Genomic DNA, 18274 nt, shown 5'->3' on the forward strand with positions numbered 1-18274 from the left:
TAAATGTACAGTTCAACAAATGGTATATTAACAGTGTTTCCTAACAGAATTATTTACTTCCATCAATATTACTGATTAAGTGCTTTTCCATTAAATGCTTGACATTTATACAAGAAAATCGGTATTTAGTTAAACTATTTTGAAGCAATGGAAATTAACATGTTATTGAGTAAACAAATTGTTTTCTAAGTCAGAGTAGACCTCTAATTTAAAATGCTAGAAGTTGCTGAAATAGCTGAGAAAAATAGAGAAAATACAATGGTGTATCAAAATGCTTTGGAAGGTATGGTCCTTTGTGGTCTAGGTTACTCCCAGCTGTACAAGCTGGAAAAAAATGCCAATATGATGTTATGTATCCCCTGCTGAAATGAGCTGTCAAGCACACATCAGGGGACAGCAGATGTTAAAGACCACTGTGCTTCAAATGTCAAAGAAATCCAACCTTTGCTATGGTTTGAAACCATCTGTTGACATCCAAGTAGGATACTGCATGTCAAGTGAGCTATATTTCTCCTTTGTAGATTAAGACTGTAGTCTCTGTTCTGTCCTCACTTCTTGTGAATCTTGTGTTTAAGCTTAATTTAGGTAAGATATACTACAGGCTGCACTTTGTCATCTTAAAGTCATGTGTGTCTTGTGGTGAATTCTTCAGCTGAAAGAAGGAACATAAAAGAAAAAGAATCCACACACAAATGTTTAACCTGCATATACTCCCGTTATTTGAAAAGAAAACCTTATAGAAAATGTACCTGCATAAGGTAATAAGTGATAATAAACAGAAACAAGTTCTATTGAGGCAAAAATATATCTGCATTAGACAAATATCTATGATTTGAAATTATTAACCATAATAAAAGTACTCTAGTGAACCATCTTTAATATGCTTATGAGTAAAAAAATGACAGGGTTACATAGAGTTAAATTCAGAGTTAAATTCATTCATAAGCATCTACTGCTAGATATTAAAATACATGCAAAATATAACAAACTTTATGCACACAGATGTCAAGGTCATGCTACAGCAAATATAAAATATGATTGCTAAATTCTGCATCCAGTGCCCAGAGAGTTGCATTCAAATCTGGATTTGTGTGTAGGAGTTTCAGAAATAGCCACTGAGCTCAAACTTGTCTGTGGTATATTGTACTGAGAATACCAAAGCAGTCAAAACACACACAGAATAAAGGGAAAAAAAAAGTAAAAAACCCCAAAAAACAAACCCAAACAAAAACCACCACCAAATAGGAATAGGAAAAGAAGGAAAGCAAAAAACTAACCCTTAGTAGTCCTAAAAAAAGAAAAAAAACCAGATTCTTAGTAGTCCTATGGTTACAACTAATTTTTAAAATCTAAATAGTAGTTTAACTTGATAAAGTGTTTTAATTATTTAAAATCATTACAATGTTTTCTATATTTAAAAATATTGAAGTTTAGGGCCATATATAAATAAAGCAGTTATAAACTCTTATTTGAAGAACAGAATTCCACAGCATTTAGATTTTTAACTATGGATGACATAAGCTTCTTGACCTAACTCTTAACAATTAAAAGGAAGCCAAACCAAAACCCCAGAAAGTTGTATTCCTTATCATGACATTGAGAGATACTTGATATATGCAGGGAAGAACCCTAGCTAATACAACAAAGTAACCAGTAGGAAGAAGAATATATTATTTTATTAGAAATAAGTGAAAGCACAGTCTGTATGGGACATTACATGACTCAAGAAACAGACTGGATGTTATTGGTCTGCAGACTAAAAATACAGCTGAAAACTGCTGCCTGTTAGAATATTTATAAGCAAGTTTGTACATAAAGGTTAATATACTTCTGAAAGCCTTACAAAGATAGTTCATTTAAAAGATCCTGAAGAAAATATTGCATTTCTGACATCTTAGCTACTTCTTTCTAGCCATTCTACCAGGGCTTGTATAAGATAGTGCTTCTAACTACAGAAAAAGTCTGGTCAGTTTCCTTGGATCTCATAGCTACAAATGCTGTATGCATGATAAAAAAATAAAAAAAACCATGATAACTAATAACCATGGAAAATTTACCCAGATAGACAAATTAATTTAAACATTTCAGACATTTTCAGTGGAACACCTTGCCATTTTCCAGCCCATTATGGAGAAAAGTGGCTCCAGTCTAGGACAAGATATGCTTAAATTCTGTCCTGACTCATTAAACAACTTGAAGAATACATTTAGTTTCTGTTACTGCTCATACTGTAATACCAACCTAACAAAACAGCATCTATGTTTACATGATTTTTAAGTTTAAAATTTTTTAAGTTAGCAAGAGGAAAATCACAGTATTCCTGGTTATGGCCCCCATTATTATCTCTGCTGCAATGAAACAAATTTTTCAATATATTAATTATTCAAATATCATGGGATTACTGCAGTTCAATATGTGCAAAACATCTGTCACTACAGAAGGAAGATGCAGTTTTAACCTCTTAAATGGTGATAGAAAGTGTGCCAGTTGTCCTGGACATATTGTTTTTAATTCCAGATAGGGAATTGTTCTGTAGTACATAGATAGGGTGTGGTTTTTGTCATGAGAAAGTGAAATACACACTTTGCACCAAACATCATGAACAGAGAGGCACATTTATTTACCTGAGAATACTTCACAGTCTAGAGTCTAAAATGGTTGGTTTTAATGGTAGTCTCCAGACCTAAATACTGAGAAAAGACTGTCACAAAAATAACTCCTGTGTTCTATTCTTGGCACAAGAAATCTTGAAGAATCACATGGAAGCTGGACAGTCTCATAAAAAATACATATTCAGTTATGATGTTCCAGTATTTTCTCTGAAAGTTCATTATTGCCAACCACAATTGATATTGATATATAGTCATTTTTCATATCCAAAGTTTGATAAGGGTCCAGATGGTTAAAAAATTGGATCACATTTAGGCACAAAAACTGTGATGCTAATATGTGCTTTTGTCACTATTGCTCATTAAGAACTTAGTCTATGATGAGTCTTGCAAAAGTCAGCAGCAGACAGGAACTTAGAACAGGATTTTCAAATTAGAATACATACTAGATAAAGCTATTGCTCCTTCATAATGAAACATTATCTGGCATTGAGGTTTCTATAACAGATGAAATTATGACTGTTTAGAATTGTACTGAGGGTATTGGTGCTTCTATGGATTTCTCTTCCCCTGCTAGCATTTTAAAAAGGCAGTCTTGAAAAAAAAAAAAAATCTGCGCATTAGCCTTTCTTTCTTGAGGACATTTGTGAAGCAGTATAAACCCTTTCCTGTCAATCAGACACTCATTTCATCTTCACATAAGATCAATTTTCTGGTTAGACATAGTGACTCTGCTAGTCTGCTTGGGGATTTGAGAAGATTGATTCACTTCTCAAAGTGCTTTAGGCATAGTGATTTCTTTCACCTTCCCTATCTGTGCTGAGTAGGTCAGGAGTTTCTAAGTTCACACAACTTAATTCATTGCATGGATTAATCTACTGTTGACTCTAATGTACAAACACATATCTGTGAATTAAAAGAAGTTTGGAAATTGCTTACAAATTAAAAAAAAAACAATGCAAACCATTAATTGAATAACTGTTACATATTTCTCTAAAAAAGCATCAAAATAATTGGTTTGAAATCTGGCCAAATTTCCATGTAATTAAGTATAAAGAAATTATACAGCAAAATTTTCAGAAGACGTTACCTAATTTGATAGCAATATTAACATTCATGTTATTTTTAATACCATGCAGGTTTTCACTTCATCCAGATAAATATATTCCACTTCATCCAGATAAATATATTCCTTTTTGTTTAAAAAAACAGCAAAAGTAACCAACAGACTGACAAAAACCATTGCTGTAATATACCACCCTATTTCCCACTGAGTCATTCAAGAGCAATAAACAGAAGATACCAGTCTTGTACAAGGAATGGAAAACATTATAAGGTGACCACACAAGGAAAATGTGAACAAATTGCAAACACCTGGAATCAAAAGACCTGCATCTTTAGATTTGCAGTGTATGAGCTCAACCCTCCTCATGTTCCATGGATATCCAGTCAATAAAATGACAGTATCTTCTCAGTGACTACTTATTTCTGCTTAATTTTATGTTATTCTGTGGATTTTAAAAAATTTGTGCATATAAATTTATATAAAAAAATATTTATAATCGAGAATAAAATTTGTACCTAAGTGGATTGGGCTGCTTAGACTTATCACCAAATGATTTTAAACAAAATAATTACCTGCATTATACAAAATAATTTCACATCTTTCCCAAACGAGTTAAATTAATAGATTGATAGCTCAATTAAATTAAGTTCTTTATATATGACCTTATACCTCCTTGGTCAGGATTCAAGTACTTAAAAATTTTCATTGTCTGAAGATTCCTTTTTTTTCTTCAAAATGTTCTTTAGCTCTGTCAAAACAACTAGGAGGTAACAAAAAAATAGGTGTTCTCAGCTCTGTGCATCCTTGAATTGGATTTCTCTACTGTGGCATTCAGTTAAAAGACCAGTTGAGGGAAATGTTGTATGTGCCTTTAGGTAGAATAGCTCATGCACGGACTCTTCAGATATGAATACACTGGGGAGATGGGGAAATATATAGCTCCAAACATATATCATACAATCCAATAATGTAGAGCTCCCAAAGAAAACAATAACACTCAAGAAGATGAATTGAATTTTGAAGAGGATATTCTCTGGTGGATTTTAAATACTCATGCATTTGCCTCCAGAGCAATTTCAATTATTCTGCTTCCTCCTTACTCCCAGTCTGAAGGTATCTAGCATGAAAAAAAATTAAATTTCAGTTTCTAAAGGTTTTAAAATGTCTTTTCTTTTAAAAGGTTATTGTGTTTGTTATTTCTACCGGTGGCTCAGTAGTTTGTGCCTTCAAATCACAGAATGACAAATATTTTCATTTAGTGAGTTTTGTCAGAACAGATGTTTATGTGAAATTAAATGAGTCCCTCCCATGTATATTAGCTGCATGAATAGAACAAATAGAAGATGGAAAATTACTTTGCAAATTCTAAGCAACTGAACGAGAAGAAAGAAAAATAAAAAAGCATATAGATGCACCATTCTTCTATTCTTCAATCCAGAAAGAATTTCTAAGTACCAACAATCTATGATAAAAACACTGTGAAACATGAGTTTTATGAGGCTTTATTAGGCTATCAAGTCATTTGAAAGAACTACACTGGTTTAAAAGTTAAAAACATACTATTTTCTCATTAAAATGTAGATGGTTGATGAAGTTTCCCTGTGATCTAGAAGAGTATAATAAATAAAGACATAAATAAATGTGATTCTACTCATTAATGAAGTAATTCATGGGAGTTTGTTTTGTTGTAAGCCATTTTTTCCTGAATGATTATTCAGATAAATTACATTACTACAAACAGATAAATTACTACTACTACAAACAGATAAATTACTACTACTACAAACCAGAAAGTAAAAAATAAAATATATCCAAGTTCTCCTGCTGTTTTATCATGATTTGGAACAAAAACAAAAAGGTCAATTTAATGTTAAAAAAAATGTTCCAATTGACAGCAAATTTTTAGTGCTGCTACACATTATAGCATAGAATACTTTGTAAGATATGTTACCATGAACATTATTTTTCAGTATGCAACATTTTTTTTTAATGTAGTTCTTGGCCTTCTTAGATAACAGCCCTCAATCAGGACAACAACATAAATGAAAATACCATGCAAACCACTTGCAAGAATCTCCTCAAAAATAAATAACAGATTGGATGGGGAAAACTTTGATGCTTGACTTCACATGGCTACTGAAAATATTAGTAAATTTAGAACTCAATTATTTTAAAGAAATTAACTTAAAACTGTTAAAGAAAAAACATCTTACTCATGTGGTTAATTTTCTGACAAAACATAACCTAGTAATATCTACTATTAAACACATAGCAATGTTTTATATTAATTTATTTCCCAAATAAATGCATTGTTTTTTTTTTAATGTGGTAAAAATTGTGTGTGTGCCTACAAGCAAAATTGATTATAATTTATTACATTTTTGAATTTATATTTCAGTTTATTATGTAGGCTGCGTAAAATGCAAATTCTTTACAACTTCCATGACTAGTAAAGTATTTATAAGCAGTTTCCAGAACAATTCAGTTTTTTATTAAGTAAGCAATTATTGCACTTGCTGTCGATTGAGTTTGTTGCACTAGTTTTCTTCAGTGTTGTGAAATAGAATAAGATGGATTTCTTGGAATTCATTTAAGAGGATTCAGTCTACATATTCATTTTCAATCCTAGATGACAATTACTTTTTCTGTGTGATTTTAAATTCTTTTCTTTAACATCTACCTGCATCTCTTTAAATACTTCAATTATTCATATATATGGTTTTTGTTGTCTTTATTGTTTTAATTAAAAATTCTTTATTTTTTAATTAATTGTGAGATAAATGTAAACTGGTTTTGTTGTTTTTTATTAAATAAAGTTTTACTAATGTTGAAAAGTCTATAAGAAAAGCCTTTAGGAATGCCTATAGCTTCCACAAACCTTTTAAGAGTTTGGTGTTGCATAAAGAAATGTTTGGTTAGCACTCACTACAGAATCCCATTTTCCATACCTTAAAACTATTTTTGGACAATAGTAATTGTAACTCTAACTTTTCATTCCAAAGATGCATCTTAAGTTATTTTGGAAAGACGTAAGAGGTAATAGTTCTGAGATTTCAGAAGATGCAATTGTCCAAGATTAACTACCTTCCAAATAACTAAAGATTTGCAGCATTCCCAGATAGGTTAAGATATATGACTGTACCTAAAAAAAATTCTTGGTCAGAGCTCAGTTAGAGCTTGTCATGATATGGTTTTTTAATATTTTGTCTTCAATGACCAGCCGCCAGTATAAGGCTACTTCAGCTAAGCAGGACAAGACATAAGTTCTGGGTTTCATCTTTGAAAGAAGTCAAAACAATTTACCTGAGATTCAATAAGTTTTAAGCTTTAAAAGAAAAGAACTGTAAGGAGAACCTATCCATAATACTTGTTTTTTATAAGATTAGTAAAGTAAGAGTTTAGGTTTGTTGCATAAGGATGTTTTAATGTTTCAATTTTACCTTTTTAGAAGACTGTTGTGGTTTGACACTGGCCAAACTCCAGGCATCCACAAAAGCCACTCGCTCAACCTCTCCTGCCACAACTGGGCAGAGGAGAGAAAAAATTAATGAAGAGTTCAGGATTTGAGATAAGGACAAGGGGAAAGCACTCCAAGGGCAAAACGGGCTCAACCTAGAGGTATAAAGTGAATTTATTACAAACAAAATCAGAGGATGATAATGAGAAATAAAATAAGGCCTTTAAAACACCTTTTCTTCCCCGAACCCCTCCCTTCTTCCCACCAGCAGTGCAGGGAGAAAGGGCATAGAGGTTTTGGTTACTTTATCACTGAGATTTTCTTCTGCTACTCTGGGAGAGGAGTAGCAGAAGAAAATCTCAGTGATAAAGTAACCAAAACCTGTGAGACTTTGGGTTCCCTCCCATGGGAGAGAGATCTCCATGAAACTTCTCCAGCATGGGTCCACACTCAGAAACAGCAGTCCTCCCAAAACTGCTGTGGTGTGGGTGACTCTTCCACGGGGTGCAGTCCTCCAAGGCCAGGCTGCTCCAGCCTGAAAGCAGGGCCCTCTCTCTCCACCGGGTCCCCACTGGATCACAGCCTCCTCCAAGCATCCAGCCCCTCTGGAGTGGGCACCTCCCCCACGGGCTGGGGGTGGATCTCTGTATCCCTGTGGACCCCACGGGCTGCAGGGGCACGGCTCCTTCACCATGGTCTCACCACAGCCTGCAGAGGAATCTCAGCTCTGCTGCCTGGAGCACCTCCTACCCTCTTTCCTTGTGTTCCTCTGGTGTCTCAGAGTTGTTTCCCCTCACATGTTCTCACTTCCTTCTCTTCTCTTGCTAGGAAAAACTGTGTGCACTTTGTTTTCATTTTCTTCTTAAATATGTTGTCACAGAGGCATTACCAGCCTCTCTCACTGGCCCAGCCTTGGCCAGCAACATGTCCATCTTCAGAGCCCAGCTCTGCTGGGAATGGTGGAAACTTCCAGCAGCTTCTCACAGAAGCTATTTTTGTGGCACCCCTGCTGCCAAAAAACAGGTCATGCAAAACCAACACAAAGACTAATGTATATATCATATATAATGTTCTAAATTTCATTCTGATTCAGACAGATGGTTGAGATTTTAAGAAAAACAATTTGTAGGCAGTAAAATTCTTTTCATTAGCAAACAGCATTTTATTTCAAACACTGTGCAGTATATTTGCTTCCTAATTTAGAGCGAGTAATCAGATATTGAACACTCATTTCAGGTGTGGTGTTTCATCATATTATGGATCATGAGAGGGGAAAATAACATGTATAAAGTGAATTCTGAGCTTATTCCCTTAAAACTCTAAAGTAATGTCAGTTTTCTGTTAAGGAAGGAAATATTAAACTGCAGGTTCTGGAAGATAGAGGAAAAAAAAGGGACCTATAGAAATATATAAGGCCCTATAAAAGAAATAATTGATGGAAAGGAAAGCAATACCAGAGAGATTCACTCAATTTTTTGTCTTGGGTGGGAGTTATCCCAGGTAGGTCCCTTGATAATGTTGTTAAATATGTTTCCTTCTGCAGAGAAATATCTCCCTTTTGTGAGTATTCAATAGTTTTATTAGTAGTGCATTGAACATTCTGAATAAGATTAATCTGCTACTGATTCATATCCTCCCCTAGGGAAATTCATGGCAATCAGTGGATTTGATTGAAAATATTATTTGCTGAAGAGGATTGAGAAGTATGGATAGAGAATAGGGGGAAAAGAAGCAGAAGAAACAGTGGAATGAGAAAGTGACAAAAGTTGGCTGGAGAAAGGGAGAAAGAAGTGCAGTGTGAGAGAATGGCAAGGAGAAAATATTGCTCACATTTAATTTTAAACTAGTAGTGTTGATCAGAAAGAATGATTTCTTTTACTTTATTTTATAAAAATTGCATACACTTGTATGTACATAAGAAACTGTAATTCCATTTGGGACTACTTGTGACATTAACAAATCATTTGAGCAGAGTTCTTGAGGTTTATCATTATGTCACCAGTATCCTTAGGGAAATTACTTATACTGTGTGTGCAGTTTTGTGTACATAATTCTTTATATTTATCAGATTACATGGGACTCTATAGTACACTTCAAAACTTAAAGTCTAGCAGGCACATACACTTTTTTAAGAAAACATGCGTATTGCTTTAGGACAGTGCTTCGCATAATCATCCACTTAAAGGCTCCTAATTTGTTTGTAAGTCATTTTCTGAAATGAAAATTTAATAATACTATTGCATCTAGCAATCATTTTCTGTAATAAGTATTTATGATCAAACGGTAAACGAACTTTTGTTTAAATTTTCCTAACAACTTTTGAGAAGATATGTTGATATTTTTGAGCATGAACTGATGTTTTCTGGGAACATCAAAAGCCTTTAAATATTATTATATGACATTTTAAAACTTTGAGAGAGAAATAAGACAGCATTTTGTAGGTTTCTTTCCTTTCCTTTCCTTTCCTTTCCTTTCCTTTCCTTTCCTTTCCTTTCCTTTCCTTTCCTTTCCTTTCCTTTCCTTTCCTTTCCTTTCCTTTCCTTTCCTTTCCTTTCCTTTCCTTTCCTTTCCTTTCCTTTCCTTTCCTTTCCTTTCCTTTCCTTTCCTTTCCTTTCCTTCCTTCCACCACTTCCTCCACTTCCTTCTCTCTTTCTCTTACATTTTTTTTCTTTCTTTTTCTTTCTTTCCCTATACACCAGAGAACTCATAGTCTCAGTCCTGTCCACAACAATAAACTCTTAATTGGAAGTACAATCCTGACTATGTAAGACATACTCTTTTAGAAGTTTCAGTTTCCATGTAAAATTATTTATCCCTATATTAAGTATATTTATTGATGAATACATATCTTTCTATTATATTGAAATAGGTAATTGCTAGGTACAATTTATTTTACAGTAGAACAAATATCTAAAATAGACACTGTGACCTCAGCTATAGGTGTAGCTTATGATGAAAGTTACATAATATGAAAACCTCTCATTTTATGTCCACTATAATTTTAAAGACATATGAATACCAAATCTATCTTATATAATAATATATTATATTTTAATAATAAGCTTAAAAGGATGTAAAATTAGTTCCTTCATGGGAATGAGTCGACAATTTCTCTCTACTCCTGATTAAGGACGTTTTTACTTGTCAGTTAACATTAGAATAACTGACATGTTATTTTCACAACCTCAGAGATGTAAATTCTTCTTTCTGGAATATTTCTTATCTTTCAAAACCACCTTTTGATATGATAAGTTTTAAAAATATTTGAGAAATCAAGTGCAGTCTTTCAGAATTAAAAATTATGAATTTTTGCACTATCATTTCTGTTAATTTCACCAAATTATTTTTTCTGTGTGAAGGACTAAAACAACTGATCCTGACCAAAAATATTTCAGATGATAGGACCTGAAAATAGAACAAACTAGTTTATTGCAAATGGAAGCATTTTTGTTTAGTTCAGATGTCTTCTTGATGGATACCTAGGTGTTATTCTTCCACAGTGATAAAGCTGTGTTTTCCCAATCCTTTATCAGGGGTGTATCTGTCATGTCTATAAATTGCAGTACCTCCACCTCACTTCTGAGAGAGTCTCCACCAGTTTTGTTTAGTTTGTGCTGGAAAAATGCAGTCAGGCATAGATCAGATAACTTCTCTGATTTTGTGGAGAAGTCAAACCAAGAACCAAATACTGAGTCCCCTTGATCCATGGTATACTGTTATTTCTTTTAAAACTTCTTAGTTGCTAAAAATGAGAGAAGGACTCAACTCTTATTTTGGAGCAAACCTTAAGAATATCTGCTTTTTTGGGATATGTATGACAGCACATGCTCTTAACACAAAGAGAGATGTGAGATACAGTTCTCGCTGAGATTTCGTAGAGAACAATGTAGGTTCATTACAGAGAGAGAAAACTGGTACAGACTCCTCCTTATTGCTGAAAAGAGAAGTATTTGGGGTAAACAATATTTAGGAGTTCACTTGAATTTTGTTTTAAAGGAAAATGGAGAGTTTGTTTCAGGATATTATTTGGAAATGTGCTAAACATGAAAGTTAAGCAGCAGAATTTGTGAACTGACAGGGAAAAAAACTTGTATGAATGTGTACAACCCTAGTGGGTTGCTTCTAAAAGCCTTTCTGTCTCTGCCATTTTTCCAGTGCTTTTAATCTCTCCTAGTTGTCATGGAGTATTTTTTCCATTGCTATCTTATCTATCCAACAAGCATAGTTTTTGCAGGATAAAAGAAAGGCTGAACAAAATTGCAAACAATTTGAATGATGTTCTTTATGGAAGATATGGGGGGTTTTAGCAAATTGTTGACAGCGTATCCATACATAATTCATTGCTTCCATCTGTAGAAAATCTCTTTACATGTCAGTTAATACAGGGAGGTGAATGGTTCTGGTCCCTGGCAACATGTAAGAGAGGTTAGAGGTTTGGGAGTAGAAGATGGTCATAAGAAGTCAGACTCCTCTTATGGAAAGACTGAAGGGACTGATGGACCAAAACAAGAGAATGGTTGGTATGTGCTTTGTAAAAAGCGGCTGATGCCCATTTAAAAAATTTATTTATTTATTTATTTATTTATTTTTTATTAGGCTTTCATACTGTTGTTGCTTATTGTTTGCACTGGTGAGGCTGCACCTTAGTCTTGTGTCCAGGCTCCTCACTTAAAAAAAAAAATCGTGAAACGATGAAGAGTTTGCAGAGAAGGTCAATGAAGGTGGTGAAGGGTCTACAGAGTAAAACCTATGAGGAGTGGCTGAAGAAGCTGGAGTTGTTTAGCCTGGAGAAGTGGAGGCTGAGGGGAGACCATACAATTCTCTATTTAAAAGGAGGCTGTAGCCAGGTGGTGTTGGCCTCTTGTCCCAGGCAACCAGTGACAGGTCATGAGGGCATAGACTCAAGTTGCACCAGGGGAAGTTGAGTCTGGACATCAAGAATTTTTTCGCTGAAGGGGTGGTCAGGCATTGGAATGGGCTGGCCAGAGAGGTGGTGGAGTCACCATCCCTGGAAGCATTGAATAAACAACTGGACATGGTTCTATGGTTTAGCTGACAAAGTGGTGTTCAAAGTTTGGACTTGATGATCCTTGAAGTCTTTTCCAAACTAAATCATTCTATGTTTCTCTTATCTGAGTTCTTAATGACACAAATAAAACTACATTTGTGTAACAATTACCCTGTGACATAAAATTTAAGTAATCTAAAACTTTGCCCCATGCATGTACTAATTATAGTTCAGTAATGTGTTTAAATAATAATGATTCAAAGATTTTTTTTCCATTTGCAATACTACTAATTTATTTTAAGACTACAGTCAGTTTAGCTGTCATTGCATATAGTTTAAACATCCTTTCATAGTTTCATCACTCAAATGTAATAAAAAAAACCCCAGAGTCAGAATGTCTTCACTAATCATTACAGAAAGAAATTACAAAAGCAGGTGTTAACCAAACACAACACACTTCAGTTAAAACGTTTTATATCTTGAAAACAGTAATATTACTATTATGCTGCCAGCTTTTAAAATGGTATTTTCATCTAGTATCTTGTAGACAATTTATCAAACAGTTGCTGAACAATAAAGGGTCTGAAATTCTTTCACATTATCCTGATTTTTTTCCATTTTTTCTCCTGCTTTACAACACTTTGTAATTTGTTTGGTATTTGCATGCTATTACTGAGATAATGCCCCTTCTCTAAAATGAAATGTAGTAATGTATACTGTCAGAATGCAACAAGACTTTTATTATCTAATTTAGCATGTAAAAGCCTTTTTCTGTGGATAAATATATAGCCCCCTCTGTGCTAAGGAACAAGGTCACATCTACCAATGGAATAATTAACTGCCACAGAAGAATCCAATCAAAAAAAAAAACCCAAATTTTACTGGAAAATAACTGGAAAGATAATTAACTTAATAAATTTCATCTGCAACTGTATGCATACATTAACATTTTGAAAATTACAGAGGTAATAAAAATACAGCAAATATCATTCCCAAATGTAGCAACAATCAAAGCTTTATTTGATAATTTTACTTTAACTACTGGGAATAAAATTATATTCTTGTAGGAAAGAATATTTTCTAATGTATTTTCATTTTTTAGATTTTTTCATTTCAAGTGTGGGATAGCAATAATGTTGCTACCTTCACTAAAATAGAATAAAGCAATGAAGCTCAGACTTTTTTAGTAGGTCAGCATTTTTTCCTTTTCTAAGGTTGCAAAGGAACAATTAAATTATATTCTCAACATGAAATTCCTCTGAAAGTAGGAGAATCAGCATAAATTTGTTACCTTTTACAGATTAGGATATATGAAATTTATGTTGGCTATGCCAAACCAGGGGCTATGTCCAAATATCCAAACCAAATTCCAGAGAAAGAAAAACAGCCATTTTCTCTTATAGGCAGGTTGTGCAGGAACTATTTTATGGGAATTAAATATTCAGAATAGTCTTTTTCTATCTAGGTAATTCATTACTGCTCCCAAATCATCTCAACACAGCAGATAATGATTTTAGATTAAAAGGTGTGGATATCAAAAGCAGACTCAGAAAATGAAGATAAATCTACCCATACAGTCTTTTACATAAAATTACATATATGATTTCCAAAAACTTTAAAACTACTTTTGTTTTGAAGTTTCTATCAACACGAAAATATATGAATCAAAGAAAATGCTCATTTGTCAAGCATTGTAATTGAATTGAACTGGCCTTCTGTGACCTTTCTTTTATTTCATTTCATAAGAATGCTGAAATTTTCATGCAGATGTCAGCATATGTTAAATTGAATTAAGCAAGAAACTTCTTTTATTTTTCAGTATGATTGCTTTTAGCAAAATCTACTAAAGAAAACATCTCTTCTAAGGTTCTTCAAAGGTTTAATAGTGGAGGAAATATCTATGAGATTAATAATCCTTCTTCCTTTCATTTTTCAGGTGTCACACCTGATCATAGTAACATTACACTTATTCTTTATTTAAAGGACAACATTGCCCATTCCTATGACCAAAATTTTCTCACAATAAGCTTTTGTCATTCTCTGACTCAGTTGTCATAATTATCAGAAATGAGAATCATTGCAAAAATACAGATTAATTATATCTGAACATATACATATGTTGTCAATTGTACTGACTGGCAGCTGACTCTTGCCATGTCATGCAACAGGTCCATGACCTTGGGAGTGTCCACTGAAAGTTTGGAAGTGAAAGAAATTGTACTTCAGCCAATCATCTTGTGTCTTCACATACAAGAGATGGAGATTTGTTCTTCAATGATTAGTTCTGTATGTAGATCCATGTGAAGGTATCTGGCTTATAGCTTTAATTTGATACATATGATCCCAGTTTACCTCTTTATTACTTTGGTTCCAAGGGAAACTAAGCTGAAAACAGTATAGAAGTTCACTTAATAGAAAATGTAGTCATTTTACTGTATTTGCTACAGGATTAATATAATCCAACTTAGTTTCTTTTTTTCCTGAAATAATTCATCATTAAAGGTAACTATTTTTTGCATTTTGTACGTGTGAGCTACTAAGAGGAAGAGTTGCATGCAAATAAGATAATCTATCACATTTTTTTCACCTTTATTTCAGGGGCTTTTGGAGTAGAAAAATTTAGGCCACAGAATTCTTAGGAAATAATGGGCTGGTATTATGGAATACAATGCCAAAAGTACGCCAATAACCAAAATCTGCCTCCTGATGACTTTCAGAAGCAGAGACTTGGTACTCTCACAGGAAATAGGGCATTAGAATGATGTCAGAGCACAGATGAAGAAGGGGTGGATAAGAGTCTGAAAAGACAAAAGTGCTTTGAAGAGATAAATGCTGGGTAGGAGAAGCTAAGAAACCAAAATAATTGACTACAAAGCCTGGGCAATCAAACAATAGTCAATGGTCCAAGATCCTTGCACTTTACAGAAAGGAATTTCTGTAGCAAAGAATTTGTAAAGGCAACAAATCATGATTTTTTTAATGCTGGGTTCAAGATTATTTTCTTTCATCTTAACAAAAGAAGGGGTTTTTTTACGATGTGTAACTTTTCCATGTTATTAACAAGTTTAGAAAGAGTAAAAGCACCACAGTGCTATGCCTCCTGGAGTGCCAAATCACATACTGACACTGACCCCACTGCTTGGAGGGTTCTACAGATATTGGAGAATAGGCACATTATGCTATGAATATCAAAAAACACACTGTGGATGATAATTTTTCCCTGTTTCCTAAAATAATTTTATTTCCCTTTTACTAAGAGCCTGATGTGTTTAAACTAGTCTTACTTGTAACAAAAGCTATCTGAATTGGGAAATTGGCTAGAAACACTAATAAAGGCATCTTGCCCTTTGCTTTACTCTGCTAAAGCAGTTTCCAAAGTCAGAAATACTGTTTGAAAGAGATGAATGGATATATTAACTGGATATGAAAGACAGGTCAAGTCTAAGTTTCACAGCCAGAAACCACAAGGCTAGATAATATCCAAATGGACAAAAAAGTCCCACAAAAAATGTGACAATGTGGCCACAAGCCTGCAGAACATTATGTTTAATTTTGTGCTTAAATGGTTGCAAAGAACTTTAATACAGCTGAAAAAGCAAAGTTATGCCATGTATGAATAAACACAGAACTGAGCCCTAAGTTAATAAAGAAGTTTAAACAAGAAGTTTAAAAATCAATATGAAGGAACAACTAAAAGGTTATGGAATCGTATTCTTACCCTACCTAATGTAAGGGATAGCCAATTAATTGCCACTACAGAAGTAATTGAATAGATTATTGTGGATAATATCTAAGATAACCAATTTCCTTAGGATAAGATGCTACCTCAGGTGCACATGAAATCACACAACCACCTTCTCTCTTACAACTTGATTCTACAAATAGGTAGGAGATGATTGATGAGTCACTGCTTTGCAAAAGAATGCATTTGGCTTCTAATGCAGTTATGAATCAAAAATAGTCAGTATAGAGCCTTAGGCAAGAATCTGATGGCATGCCAGAAGCAGCACCTGCAGGGAACCATGAGCTTGTTAATACTGTGCTTTGGATGAATGGTACTAAACTGTTGACTGACCATCACCATCTCCAGACAGCCTGCTGCTGAGTGAGACTGTGCCCTAGAATTTATCTTTCACATTTTGTCTGATCTCATCTATAACACCTTATTGTATTGATTCTGTCAAAATGATGATGGCAAATAGCATTCACCAGGAAACACTGCACATGGTTTTGCAAAAATTACATGATACTCTAACAATGGAAAACAATGGGAACTGCAAAAACTGCACAGAGGAATAAATCACTGCTGGTGTATCTGGCAGTAAAGTTGATTTTCTTCTTCCTTCCAAACACTGATGCACTTCTCTTAGCCATTGAAATATTGGCAAAAAAAAAAACTTTAATGGATAGAAGGAAAAAAATAACAAAAAAGCCTCTTTAAGTTATGCTGCTACACTACTGGGAAAAAACAGCAAAAAAATTGTGTCTCAGCAAAGAAAGAATCATTAGAGGAGGGTAGCAGTTATCACTAAAAAGATCTTTTGCTGAAGGGCTAAAACTACATAGTACAAAAAAGAAATTGAAGTTCTCTGTGCCTTATCAGCTGCAGTGCATCACCCCTGTCTGTTGCACCCTGTTTTTCAGCTCCACTCTGTAGCACAACAGTTTAGGTTTTTTTCTTTTTTTTCTTCCCATTTTCTTAACATAAAAGTAGACATTGTGATATCCCCTCAGTTGCTGTCCTGCACAAGAGACTTTCTGAGGCTATGGTTAGTTATCTCTTTTCAAATAATAGGTATGGCCCTAAAGAATTCCTCTCCTACATGCCAAATTTCCTGTTCCATACTTCAGATTTTTAAAAACACTGCATTTCCCTCTTAGTCTTTTTATACAGTCTAAAAGTAGATGATTTTTCTTTCAGTGAAGATAATGAACATCTATAGACATTTATGAATGTTCTCCTCTTCTAAAGTAGTTATGAGAAAACTTTAGATATAATAGATTAAAATACTTTCAGTCTTTAAGGAAAACTAATGACTTCCTCACCTGTAAAAGAGCTGAACCACAGGAATCCTAGCAAATGGTAGAAAACATGTTTGTACATGAAAAGAAATAAAGCAAAACCAGAAAAAAAGAAGCAAGAAAAAGAAAGAAAAAAGATAACTTCCTAGGGGAAAGAGACAATGAATCTCAGATGTACAAATGATTTGACAAGGCAGGAATCCTAGAATCATGATTTGAGTTAGAAAGGGCCTTAGAGACTCTCTAGTTCCAAACACCTGCCATTGGCAGAGATTATTCAACTAGACCAGGTTGATCAGGGTCCCATTAAACCCGGCCATGAATATTTCAGGGATGGAGCATCCACATCATCTCTGGGAAACAAAGTAAACCAATATTTTAGAAAGGTCTGATTTCACTCCACAGTCATCTGATATTTGCAACTACTATTTTGTAGTCTTCTGTTTACTCTCTTTTTATTTGGATTTTCTATGATTTCTAATTCTAAAAATTGGTCTAATTTAATACATTAGCATTGCACTGCATTGTTTATGTAAATTTAGACCCCAGTCTGAAGGGCATAGATTCTCTTGTGAAAAAATTCTTCTTGTGCAGCAGATTTATCTGGTGGAAAGTCCATTGGAATGTTCAAAAAATTATCTGGGAATTACTTCAGTATTTAAAACTGTTTTGGCATAATTCGCTGCTAGTTTTCCATCCATACCTTTTGCATTTGACTATCTGATGCTAATTAAATTTTGTATAATGTTATACAACAATTACATGTACTTTTTTAATAATTTTGAGTTTGGTAGTCCATACCTTAGAAAAGGAACTAAAATAAACAAGTAATATTAACAGAAAATATTAAAAATATTTTGTAATATTTTTTTAATACTTTAAACTTGTTTGACTCTGTCAATTAAAAATATTCATTCTTCCTAACGTTTCAGACTTTACTTTTGAACCTCTTCAATATACTATGAAGTGCAGAATTCACAGTTTCACACATACAGTAGTTACTGTAACATTCACTCCATTAGTGTCTGCCAGATTCATTTTGGATTTGAAGCCTCCTATCTAAATTGACACCAACTATCCAATTGCAGCACTCTTTACATTTCTGATGTGTC

This window comes from Agelaius tricolor, unplaced genomic scaffold (assembly GCF_023055355.1).
Source record: "Agelaius tricolor isolate 1412-34295 unplaced genomic scaffold, bAgeTri1.0.p SCAF_7, whole genome shotgun sequence".
NCBI lineage: Eukaryota > Metazoa > Chordata > Aves > Passeriformes > Icteridae > Agelaius > Agelaius tricolor.